Genomic DNA, 12,592 nt, shown 5'->3' with positions numbered 1-12,592 from the left:
CATGCTAATATGTTACCCCCTACACCATGAGCTCCTACTTTGCACAATAACCTTTTATGTGGCACCTTGTCAAATGCCTTCTGGAAATCCAAGTACAGTGCGTCAGCGGGCTCCCTTTTATCTACGGCACATGTTGCTCCTTCAAAGAAATCCAATAATTGGTTAAACACGATCTCCCTTTCACAAAACCATGCTGACTATTCCCAATTACCTTAAGTTTTTCTAAGTACCCAGCTATAGCCTCCTTAATGATCCATTCTAACACCTTCCCCATGACAGACGTCAAGCTAACAGGCCTATAGTTACCTGTTTTCTGCCTGCCCCTGCTTCTTGACTAGACGGGTTATATTTACTATTTTCCAGTCTGATGGAACCTTTCCAGAATCTAGCGAGTTTTGAAACATTAACACCAATGCATCTACTACCTCATTAGCCACCTCTTTTAAAACCCTAGGAGGAAGCCCATCAGGACCTGGGGACTTGTCAGCCCGCAACTCCATTAGTTTGCTCAGTACCGTTTCCCTGGTGATTGTAATTTCACCAAGTTCCTCTCTTCCTTCCACCTCCTCATTTACAACTATTACTGGTATGCTTTTGTATCCTCTATAGTGAAGACAGAAGCAAAATATTTGTTCATTTCATCTGCCATTTCCTTATTATCTACTATTAACTCCCCATTCTCACTCTCTAGAGGACCAACACTCACTTTACTTACTCTTTTCCTTTTTAAATGCCCGTAGAAACTCTTGCTATCTGTTTTTACATTTCTAGATAGCTTCCTCTCATACTCTAATTTCTTTCTCCTGATTAACCTTTTAGTCATTCTCTGCCATTCTTTATATTCTGACCAATCAGCTGACCTGCTACTCATCTTTGCGCAATTATATGCTTTTTCCTTAAGTTTGATCTTTTCCTTAACTTTTATTAGTTAACCACAGATGGTGGATCCTCCCCTTAGAATTTTTCTCGATAGTAGGAATATACTTATCCTGAGTATTCTGAAATATCCCCTTGAATGTCTGCCACTGCGTCTCTACTGATCTATCTCCTAGCCTAGTAACCCAGTTCACTTCAGCTAGCTCAGCTTTCATGCCCACATAGTTGCCCTTATTTAAGTTTAAAATACTAGTCTTAGACTCACTCTTCTCTATTTCAAACTGGATGTAAAATGCAATCATATTGTGGTCGCTCCTACCTAGAGATGTCTTTACTCGGAGGTCATTAATTAATCCTGTCACATTACACAAAAAAAGCAAGCCTAATATAACCTGCTCTCTGGTTGGTTCCAGAACGCGCTGCTCTAAGAAACTATCTCGAAAGCATTCTATAAACTCCTCATCCAGGCTACTATTGCCAATCTGATTTTTCCAGTTTATATGTAAATTAAAATCACCCATGATTACTGCTGTCCCTTTATCATAAGCACCCAATATTTCTTCTTGTCTACTTCGTCCTACATTATGGTTACTGTTAGGGGGCCTGTAGACCACTCCCACTAGTGACTTCTTTCCCCTACTATTCCTCATTTCCACCCAGACTGATTCTACCTCTTGATCTCCTGAACCAAGGTCATCTCTAACTATTGCAACAATGCCATCCTTGATTAAGAGTGCTATCCCTCCACCTTTACCTATCTTCCCATTCTTCTTGAATGTTATATACCCCCTCAATATTCAGAATCCAATCCTTGTCATCCTGTAGCCACATCTCTGTAATGGCTACCAGATCATATTTATTTACTTCATTGTGTGCTATCAGTTCGTCTACTTTGTTATGAATGCTATGTGCATTCAGATACAGAGCCTTTAGTTTTGTCTTTTTTTTATCTTTGTAAAATCTAGTCTTGACTGTTGCAGTGTTCTAAGGTTTTTTCTCTCTGTCCCTTCCTGCCATTCTCTGACCTTCATTTCCCATGCTCTCCTGCCTTGACTCTACCCTTTGGTTTGCTACATCTACCCAGGCTTGATCCCTCACTTCCCTTGTTTAGTTTAAAGCCCTCTCTACTTCCCTAGTTGTACAGTTTGCTGGAACACTGGTCCCAGCACGGTTCAGGTGCAACCATCCCAATGGTACAGCCCACTTTCCCCAGTACTGGTGCCGGTGCCACACGAACCGAAACCCACTTCTCCCACATCAGTCTTTGAGCCACATATTCAATTCACTAATCTTATGTGCCCTCTGCCAAATGGCACGTGGCTCAGGTAATAATCCAGAGATTATTACCCTTGAGGTTCTGCTCTTCAATTTGATGCCTAGCTCCTTCATACTGTCTAGGCAGAACCTCTTTCCCAGTCCTACCTATGTCTTTGGACAACAACAACTGGATCCTCCCCATCCCACTCCAAGTTCCTGTCCAGGCCTGAGCAGATGTCCTGAACCCTGGCACCGGGTAGGCAACACAGCCTTCTGGACTCACGCTCCCGGCTGCACAGAGCAGTGTCAATCCCCCTCACTATACTATCCCCTACTACCACTACATTCCTTTTTGCACCCCCCCATTTGAATGGCTTCCTGTACTACAGTGCCATGGCCAGCCTGGTCATCCACCTTGCAGATCCCGCTTTCATCCACACAGGTTGAGAGTGCCTCAAACCTGTTTGACAATTGCAAAGTCCGAGACTCCTCCACTACTGTCTGCTCAGTCCCTTTACCTGCCTCACTCATGGTCACACCCTCCTGTCCCTCATTGCTGACCAAAACAGATGACCCTGTTCTAAGAGGTATGACTGTCTTCCAGAACAAAGTGTCCAGGTATTCCTCCCCTTCCCTTATGTTGTGCAGTGTTTGCAGTTCGGCTTCCAGATCAATAATCCTGATCCGGAATTCCTCTAGCTGCTTACCCTTCCTGCAGTCGTGTTTGTCCAGGATCGCCCTGGCATCCAAAAGCTCCCACATACCACAGCTGCAACATAACACCTGTCCTGCCATTGTTACTTATGCTAGCAGTTAATTTACTTTAGTTACTTTCTTAATCATTTTCTTAATTAACTCTCTCATTGTTTCCTAACCTATTAAGCTTAACTAGTATTACTGAATAAAACCAATATCAATGCCAATATTTACATGGCATAAACACAAACAGTGCACAGTTACAGGTAGGAAACACCTCACTCAGTGCTCTGCCTGACACAGTGGCATCCACTCTCTGCCACTCCTACCCAGTGCTCCCTTTGTGGCCTTGGATGAGGTGGAAACAACCTGCTTATGTATCTGTCTGCGGCTGAGATGCACGTGGCGGTCGTCCTCGGCATGGAGTTGCCAGTGGGGGCACTGGGCCCCTGCACGGATGGTCACGCCATCAGAGGGGCCAAGGAGGCCGATGATACTGATGGTGCTCCACAAGGGGTGGCTCACCCAGTAAAACAAGGTGACCTCCCTGCGGGCTTGTGGGGGAGAGGAGTACCTCTTCCATGGGCAATCTGTGAGCCACGGAGGGCCCCGGCAGCAAAGGCTATCCCTCTGTTAACACAGCCCCAACCCCCAGCCCTCATTGCCCATCCTCCCCACCCCTTAGCTGGGCCCTGCCGGACTGGCCCCATTGACTCCCCTCACTTACCGGGGGTCCAGGGCTCCAGCGATGGGCCTGGTTCTGGGCTTCCTGTAGTACCAGCAGTGGCCACTGCTCCTGGTGGCACTGCTGATACTACCGAGCTGCTGGCCTTCTGATTGGCCAACAGCTCTTGGAGGCTGGATCCCTGTCCTTAAAGGGACAGGGATCCCAGCGCCGGACATTTAAGTACCTGAGCGCCGTTGAATCGCACTGAAGGGGCTCTGAATGGCAGAGGTGGGGGTCCCCTCACCTTTTCGGCCCAGCACTGGGAGCCCCACTGGCACAACTAAATCCAGCCCTTGCTCCATCAGTAGGTCAGCAAGTAGTTTGATGGGTAAAACAGCAGCCACAGTAATGGCTGCCACTGTGGGTTTAAATTGGCCCACTCTCTTACAATCCCACCTCTGTTCCCACCCCCGTGATCGCTAATTGGCCGCCAAACCCGTTTCTAGACCAGTTATGGGGGTGACCCCTTGAAAATCAGGACCAGTGACTCTTTCCCCCGGGGCCGGGAATGGGACCTGGAAACATGGCCAACATCCGTTTCCCACTCCCCCATGACCACCACCCCCCACCCCCCGCACCCCCCCTGCACCGGAAGGAAAGTCCTGCCCTCTGCTCCTGTTACATAGAATTAGATATTATTTACAGCACAGAAACAGGCCATTCGGCCCAACAGGTCCATGTCAGTGTTTACGCTCCACACAAGCCTCCTCTCACCCTATTTCATATCCTTCTATTCCTTTCACCCTCGTGTTCTTGTTTATATTCCCCTTGAATACAACTAAGCTATTCACGTCGATGTCCCCCAAGGGTAGCTGGTTCCACATTATAAGCGCTCTCTCAGTACGAATGTCCTCCTGAATTCACGATTGGATTTATTAGAGACTATTTTATATTTATCACCCCTAATTTTGGACTCCTCACAAGTGGAAACCACTTCTCTGTATCTACCCTATCAAACCCTTTCATAATCTTCAAGACACCGATCAGGTTACCCCTCGGCCCTCTCTTTTCTCTTGTGGAGCACTATTGATCTTTGTCATCAACCATAGTTGCTATTTGTTTACACAATGTTGCATGTCTCTTCACTACACCACAGTTTGCGCTGGCACTGTTTACAGTCCTTCCCCCGTCCCCAGCCCCCTTCAGTTTTAATTCGTCTTAGCCCCCTGTGCCTGTTGCTCCAAGTAATGGGACACAATAACAGAGGGAATGCAAAACTCACAAAACAATCATGTTGAACTTCCATTCACAGTATTACTGTATGGCCCCATCTGCCATTCGAACAGAGTTGGGATTCGGGTGAGGAGCTGGGGTTTGGAAAGTCTGGAGTGAGGAGTGTGTGCGAAGTATGAAGCAGAGTTTATACAGTGGAATGAATGAAAAGCAACGAATGAGGGTGGCATCTGAGGATCATGGAAAAGGGAATAGGTGGTAGGGAAGGCGGACTGTAGAGCAAGGGGCATTTCCAGTCAATGCTCAAGGAGATGAAATAGGCCACAATTCCATATACTGTGCATGCCCTGGGTAAGGGCAGTCATTAACTGAGGCACACAGGTTTTATTTCTGCTCTGTGCTGAGTTAGTTGATCTCTCCTGGATTTAGGGTAAGGCTGGCGCAATTGGCCTCAGTACCACAGGTTCGGGGAAAATGAGCCTGGGTTTCCACTCCTGATAACTAGGCTGGAAAGTGGATGCATGTAGAAATTGATTCAGAACACGGCACGGCTTCAACACGATATCTCTTCAGTTGAACTTACTGTCTGGGCCACATGTGAAAAATGTCCATTTAAGCAAGTTTCTGCAGCGTAAGCTGTGCCTGTGTTGTATGAACCACAACAACAGCCAGCAACACCAGAGAGGAACCAGGCCAATGGGGAAAAACAAGTTATTCTCCACACAGGTTAAAGGTGTGAACTGCTGTTCCCCTAGTCAGTAACAGATGTGCACCATTATTACTAAAATCACAGGATACAGGTGTGTGTTGGTGTTCCCCCCAGTCCCAGAGTACAAGTGTGTCTGTGTGTTGGTGTTCCCTACCCCACCCCAGTCCCTAGGTACAGGTGTGTGTTAGTATTTCCCCCCAGTCCCAGGGTACAGGTGTGTGTTGGTGTTCCCCCCAGACCCAGAGTACAGGTGTGTGTTGGGTGGTTCCCTCCCCAAGTCCCAGGGTACAGGTGTGTGTTGATGTTACCCCCAGTCCCAGGGTACAGGTGTGTGTTGGTGTTCCCCCCAGACCCAGAGTACAGGTGTGTGTTGGTGTTCCCCCCAGACCCAAGGTACAGGTGTGTGTTGGGTGGTTCCCCCCCAGTCCCAGGGTACAGGTGTGTGTTGGTGTTCCCCTCAGTCCCAGGGTATAGGTGTGTATTGGTGTTCCCCCTAGACTCAGAGTACAGGTGTGTGTTGGGTGGTTCTCCCCCAGTCCCAGGGTACAGGTGTGTGTTGCTGTTCCCCCCTGTTACCCCCTCCCCCGCCCCTACAGCCATTCCCGGATTGCAGGTGTGCCTGGTTACATACAGATGATCAATTGCAGACTTTGCACTAGGTGGCAGTTTTCGTTTAGATCAGTCATGTCTGTGCTCAGTTCCTCTACCTGAGTTCCTGTTCTCTACAGACTGAGCCGTTCCTCTCTAAAGCCGTTTGCTTTTCACCCGGCTGCTCCGGTCCTGGTTTGTCAATTTCGGGAGTTAATTGCTGGGTGGAAGCTGCATTAGCTGGAAGCGGCAGGTCGGTGAGAAACTTCAGTGCCTAAGTTATTACTTTTAGAGTTGTTTTAATGGAATGAAAGGGGCCAGAGCTGCTGCGAGTGCGGCCGGAGGGATGGGAGGAGATGGTGTGGGTAGAAAGGGGTAATGAATGGGGGTTAAAGGAGAGACACAGTAAAAGCTGAAATAGGGATAGGAGGGCTAGAAATTAACAGGGAAATGAGAGTGGAGGGATAGCACATAGAATGGGGCAGGTGGAATGAGAAGATAGAGGGAGTGAAAGATACGGGGTAGGATGGGAGTTTTTGCTTAATTAAATAAGAATTCGAACAACTTTATGGTGGATGTTCTTTTTGCAGTCGTCTTTTCATTTAGTTTTGAGATTATGGAGCCAGTTACCTTTTTAATGTCTACTATTCTGGGGATTAATCTCAGTATATTTTAAGATGCCGCTCGGTTGGAAGCTGTGAAGTTTTCTGGCTGGTAAATTGATAGACCATCCTTGTTCCCCCTGTAACCTGGCCGTTCCACTTCTCATCAGAACATTCTGTTTTCCTAATATTGGAACTTAAATGTTTAAAATGTCAACTTTCCAGAGGTTTTGTTTTGGCTGTGTGGTGAATTATCTTTTGACTCTGTTTGCTGAATAAATAATTGTAAAGTAATTTCTGACTGAGTGGGATCAAAGGGCTCTTTGATATGACCCAGTTTAAGCTTATTGTGTACAAAATATGGATTAATTGTTTTCTTCGGGGTTCAGGATATCCATATGTACAAAGGGAAGGCTTCCTTCAGCTTGTATGAGATCCATGACCACATTATCACATTGATCAGTGGCAAAAATAAGGGATCCAACTTCAGGGAAGGGTTCTGCCTTGACCCTGGAGGGGAAATCTGGCTGAATCCCCTTGTATGAAGATCTGGATGGTGAAGAGTCAGCTCTATTCCAGAAAGGGAGACAAAGCAGGAATTTTCAGGCCAGTTAGCCTAACATCTGTCATAGGGAAAATGCAAGAATATTATTAAGGAGTTTAAAGCAGGGCACTTAGAATTTTTTTTAATTCTTTCATGGGCATTGCTGGCAAGGCCAGCATTTGTTCCGAAGAAGGGTCACTGACCCGAAACGTTAACTCTGCTTCTCTTTCCACAGATGCTGCCAGACCTGCTGAGTGAATCCAGCATTTCTTGTTTTTGTTTGTTACCCATCCCTAATTGCCCTTGATAACAGAGTGGCTTGACAGGCCATTTCAGTGGGCAGTACAGAGTCACTGGTGTCACATATAAACCAGACTAGGTAAGGACGGCAGATTTCTTCCCTAAAGGACATTAGTGAACCGGATGGGTTTTTATGACAATTGATAGTTTCATGTCACCATTAATGAGACATTCTTTCAATTCCAAATTTTTTAATTAATTGAATTTAAATTCCACTAGCTGCCATGGTGGGATCTGAATCTGTGTCCCCAGGGCGCTGGCCTGGGCCTCTGGATTACTAGTTCTGTGACATTACCACTATGCTACTATCTCCCCGATGCAATTAGGCAGAGTCAACATGCTTTTGTGAAAGAGAAATCATGTTTGACTAATTTATTAGACTTCTTTGAGGAAATAACAATGTGGATAAAGGGGAACCTGTAGATGTTCTATGCTTGGATTTCCAAACGGCATTTGATAAGGTGCCACATCAAAGGTTACTGCACAAAATGTGTTCATAGTATAGGGGGTAACATATTAGCTTACCTGATAGCTCTATCCATGCTATCAGGAAGCAGAGTGTAGGGATAAATGGGTCATTTTCAGATGGAAAGCTGTAATTAGTGGGTCAGTGCTGGGACCTCAACTATTTACGATCTATATAAATGACTTGGACGAGGGGACTGAAAGTATGGTTGCTAAGTTTGCTGATGACACAAAGATAGGTAAGAGAGTATGTTGTGGGGAGGGTATAAGGAGTCTGCAGAGGGATTTAGATAGGTTAAGTGAGAGGGCAAAAATTTGGCAGATGGAGTATAATATGGGAAAAATGTGAACTTGCCCACTTTGGCAGGAAGAATAGGACAGCAGTATGTTATTTAAATGGAGAGAGATTGCAGAACTCTGCAGTACAGAGGCATCTAGGTATCCTGGTGCATGAAGCACAAAAAGTTAGTATGCAGGTACAGCAAATGATTTGGAAGACAAATGGAATGTTGTCGTTTATTGCAAGGGGGATGGAATATAAAAGTAAGAAAGTTTTTGCTACAGTTGTACAGGGCATTGGTGAGACAACATCTGGAGTGCTGTTTACAGTTTTGGTCTCCTTATTTAAGAAAGGATATAATTGTATTAGAAGCAGTTCAAAGAAGGTTCACTCGACTGATTCCTGGAATGAGAGGGTTATCTTGTGAGGAATAGTTGGGCCGATATCCATTGGAGTTTAGACGAATGAGAGGTGATCTTATTGAAACATAAGATCTTGAGGGGACTTGACAGGGTGGATGCTGAGAGGATGTTTCCCCTTATAAGAGATTAGTACAAGGGGCCACAGTTTAAAAATAAGGGGTCTCTCATTTAAGACAGAGATGAGAATTTTTTTCTCTCAAAGGGTCATTAGGCTGTAAAATTCTCTTCCCCTGAGAGCAGTGGAGGCTGGGTCATTGAATATTTTTAAGGTTGAGTTAGATACGTTCTTGACTGACAAGGGAGTCAAAGGGTATGTGGGTAGACAGAAAAGTAGAGTTGAGGTCACGATCAGATCAGTCATGATCTTATCAAATGGAAGAGCAGGCTTGAAGGGCTGAATGGTCGTCTCCTAATTCATATTATGTAAACCTAGTCCATGACATTGGACGTTAGCAAATCACACTGTCCTATGTGAGTCCTTTCTCCATACTGAGGAGGGATACCTAGTGATGAAGGAACACTGAGGCTCAGGATGACAGCTGCCGGAGAGTGTTTCCTGGAGGCTGGGTGTGTGAACATGTGCTCCTATCCAGGTCTCAGAATCTCCTCCATTTGGAGAGAGACAGGCAGCTGCTCCAGTTGGTGGAACCAACCTGTGAGGAGTTTATGTTGTGTCCCAACTGTGGCAACTTCTGGTTGACACTGTCCATTACCGTTTTTTAATTAAAACATTGCAATGTTTAATGGACAATTGGTGTCCTGATGATGAATTCTTTGTGGTATCTTTGGGATTGGTTGGACTGTAAGATGTCAGAGACTTTTCTAGAGTAGATAAGGTGGTTTGTGTTGTGTGCATTTATACATTGAGGCTCTGGATTATGCGCTATTTATATGTGGTGGTGTGAGCCTCCTCTTTACCACTGGCTCCTGACCGGGTAGCAGCATTAGGTTGGTGGCCTTATGCCTCAGAGTCAAAAGATAAGGGGTTCAAGCACAGCCCCCAGAGTTATGGCTGATGCAGTACAAGGGGACAGCTACATTGTCAGAGGGGATGTCCTTCAGATGAGACATTAAAGGGAGGCCCTGTCTGCTTAGTCCAATGATTTCAGGTGAATATTAAAGATTCCAAATAAGAGCAGAGTTGTCCTAGAAAAGGCTGAGCTGGGATGACTGCTCTCTTGGCTGGTTTATTCTTAAATTCCTTTCAGAACACTGTCCAAACATCAACTGACTATCCAAAGGAAACCAATAATAATCTTGAGAATCAAGCCTCCTGACCCCTATAAATCTTGACCTGTCAATTCTCTGTAAACATCTCCCCTTAATCCAGAAATCCCCTGCTGGGTATTTATTTGAAGACAGGTGATTTCCAGTAAGGGTTGTTTACAATAAAGGCTGGCTCAGGTCAGCAAATGAAACTTGACCCGAGCCCGACAGAACCACGTCCGACCCGAGTCCGACCCGGCCCAAGTCCTTTCATTTTTTCCCGCGCCTGACCCGACCTTCAGTTAACCTAGTTTCTGTTTTTCACTTTGTTGCTTGTCTGCACAAGCGTAAAAAAACTGTTACTAAACAACCTTTCAAGTCCAAAAGGTACATTAACATTGGAGCCATGTACCGGAGGTGTTGATGGAGTGTACCCAACCAGAGCCCCAATGCTCGACCCGGAAGAGCGACCCGACACGTTGTCGGGTCCCGTCTGGTTCGGGTCAGGTAGCCATGCTCTAGTTTACAAACCAAGTCCCCTCAGTGTCCTTTCAATGACCCCAGTGGGGGGAAAAAAAATCCATGGAATCCTTTTCATTTTTCCCAAATAAAACAATGTCCATAATTCTTAAATACATGAGTCTTCAAAAATACTTTAAAAATATGGAAGCACTGTCATAACGTTGGGGATAGAGGAAAAGTCTGCAGATTTTAGATATGAGACAAAATAGTGAATTAGGAAAACTATTTCAGCTACGGAATTGGTTTGTGGATATCGCATCTTTTTAATGGGGTGAACTATTGCTAATGAGCAATTCAATAATTCATGGTCTTCTCCTGCACTCGAGGCATCTATAAAATATTGATGGTACCTTTGTTCAATGTTGCAGACATCAAGCATTTACCAGGATTGTTTGCCCTGGTACAGTTGGGTTTGTTCCAGCTTACAATGGAGATTGTGAACAGTTTAGATGCTGATTCAGTGTCTTTCGCAAGATAATTATGGACGAGAAATTCAGCTTATCTGAATTTATTCATTCACTTGATGTGTTTCCTGCACTGAACACACAGCTAGGTCTGTGCTGAACAATTCATCTCCCCACTGCGAGGGAAGAGAGATAGACAATGCCAGGAGGATTAAATTGGATGTAATTATCAGCAGCCAGTGTTGAACATTAGGACAGGGGGAGGAGGCGGGCTGAGGTGTGTCTGGGCAGAAGGAGGTGGGCAGGGGCTGTGGGGTAAGGATGCACTCTGCTTGAATGAAGAACAGCAATTTAGAACTACTTTTTAGATCACTGGGTGATGCAGCTTCAGATAGCCCATGGGAGTAATTTTGACTTTGGGTGATGAAAGATGATGGACACAAGGCAAACAATCCATTCAGGTGGGGTGTCTTCTCTTGATGCAACTTCGCTAATGGCGGTGAAGGCCAATCCTCGAGAGGCAGGTTCTGCCACAAGTGCTGCACATGAAGCTGTCAAGTGACACTGTGAGTTGTTTTTGACATTGGCACCTGTTGCCAAGCTGCTGTAGTCATTGGTCGTTGTGGTAGTGCATGCCAGTCCACGGGATGTGTCACCATTTCCCTCTTTTGCCAGCAAGTGACTCCTAAGTGCGATAGTCAACATTTAGGACCTTCATGTCATGCTTGCAGGCATCCTTGAAGCGGAACTTTGTGCATCCCACTGGTCGTCTGGCCCCAGCAACCTCACCATACAAAAGGTCCTTGGGTATGCAACCGTCTTCCATCCTGTGGACGTGTCCGATCCACCGAAGCCACCTCTTTGATTAGCGCCAACAAACTTGGGAGCTCTACCGCATTTGTGAATTTTGTCCTGCCAGGATATACCCAGAATGTGCCGCAGACAGCGAAGATGGAAATTACCAAGTTCTTTTCCTGGTACCTGTAAGTTGCCCTTGTTTTACAGCCATACAGCAAGGTGCTGAGAACACAGGCTCATTAGCTCGGTCCTAAGTTGGCCAAAGGTGGTAGCTGCTTTCTCTGTGTATATCGAGCTTTGCATCAAGGGACAGATTCTGTCACTGTGGATCCAGGGTAGCAGAATTTGCTAATCCCTTGCAGTGGGGTTTTATTTAGTGTGAGCAGGGGCAGAGATGCAACATCTTGTCCCATGACCACAATTTTCTTGACTGTTATAGTCAAGGAGAAGCAGTTACAGGCATGGGAGAGGCAGTCCATGAGTCCTTGTAGCTGAGTTTCCATGTGAGTGACTAGCACAACATCAGCGTAGAGGAGTTCTCTGATCAGGACGTGATGTGTTTTTGTTTTCCCTTTCGGGCTTTATTTATTTATTTAGAGATACAGCACTGAAACAGGCCCTTCGGCCCACCGAGTCTGTGTCGACCAACAACCACCCATTTATACTAATCCAACATTAATCCCATATTCCTTACCGCATCCTCACAATTCTCCTACCACCTACCTACAGTAGGGGCAATTTACAATGGCCAATTTACCTATCAACCTGCAAGTCTTTGGCTGTGGGAGGAAATCGGAGCACCCGACGGAAACCCACGCGGTCACAGGGAGAATTTGCAAACTCTGCACAGGCAGTACCCAGAACTGAACCTGGGTCGCTGGAGATGTGAGGCTGCGGTGCTAACCACTGCGCCACTGTGCAAAGTTGCCATCTGACCTAGTGTGCAAGTAGACCCTTTCCATATCTGCAGGGAAGGTGAAGGTCAGGAACATGGAAAAGAAGATGCCAAACAGGGTGGGGGCT

The 12,592-nt window shown here is 45.9% G+C and overlaps 1 protein-coding gene across 1 annotated transcript in view; it reads left to right on the top strand.

Annotated features, from left to right (window-relative positions):
- The first annotated feature begins 6,201 nt into the window (after positions 1-6,201).
- cers4a (ceramide synthase 4a) overlaps positions 6,202-12,592 on the top strand; it is a 71,142-nt gene continuing 64,751 nt past the window's right edge. Inside the window, exon 1 of the mRNA XM_068015838.1 lies at positions 6,202-6,279. The gene's annotated coding sequence lies outside the window, so the exon portion shown is untranslated. The remainder of the gene's footprint in view (positions 6,280-12,592) is intronic.

Source organism: Heterodontus francisci, chromosome 36 (assembly GCF_036365525.1).
Source record: "Heterodontus francisci isolate sHetFra1 chromosome 36, sHetFra1.hap1, whole genome shotgun sequence".
Taxonomy (NCBI): Eukaryota; Metazoa; Chordata; class Chondrichthyes; order Heterodontiformes; family Heterodontidae; genus Heterodontus; species Heterodontus francisci.
Note: the sequence above shows the minus strand (reverse complement) of the source record. Positions and strands in the feature narration are given on the sequence as shown.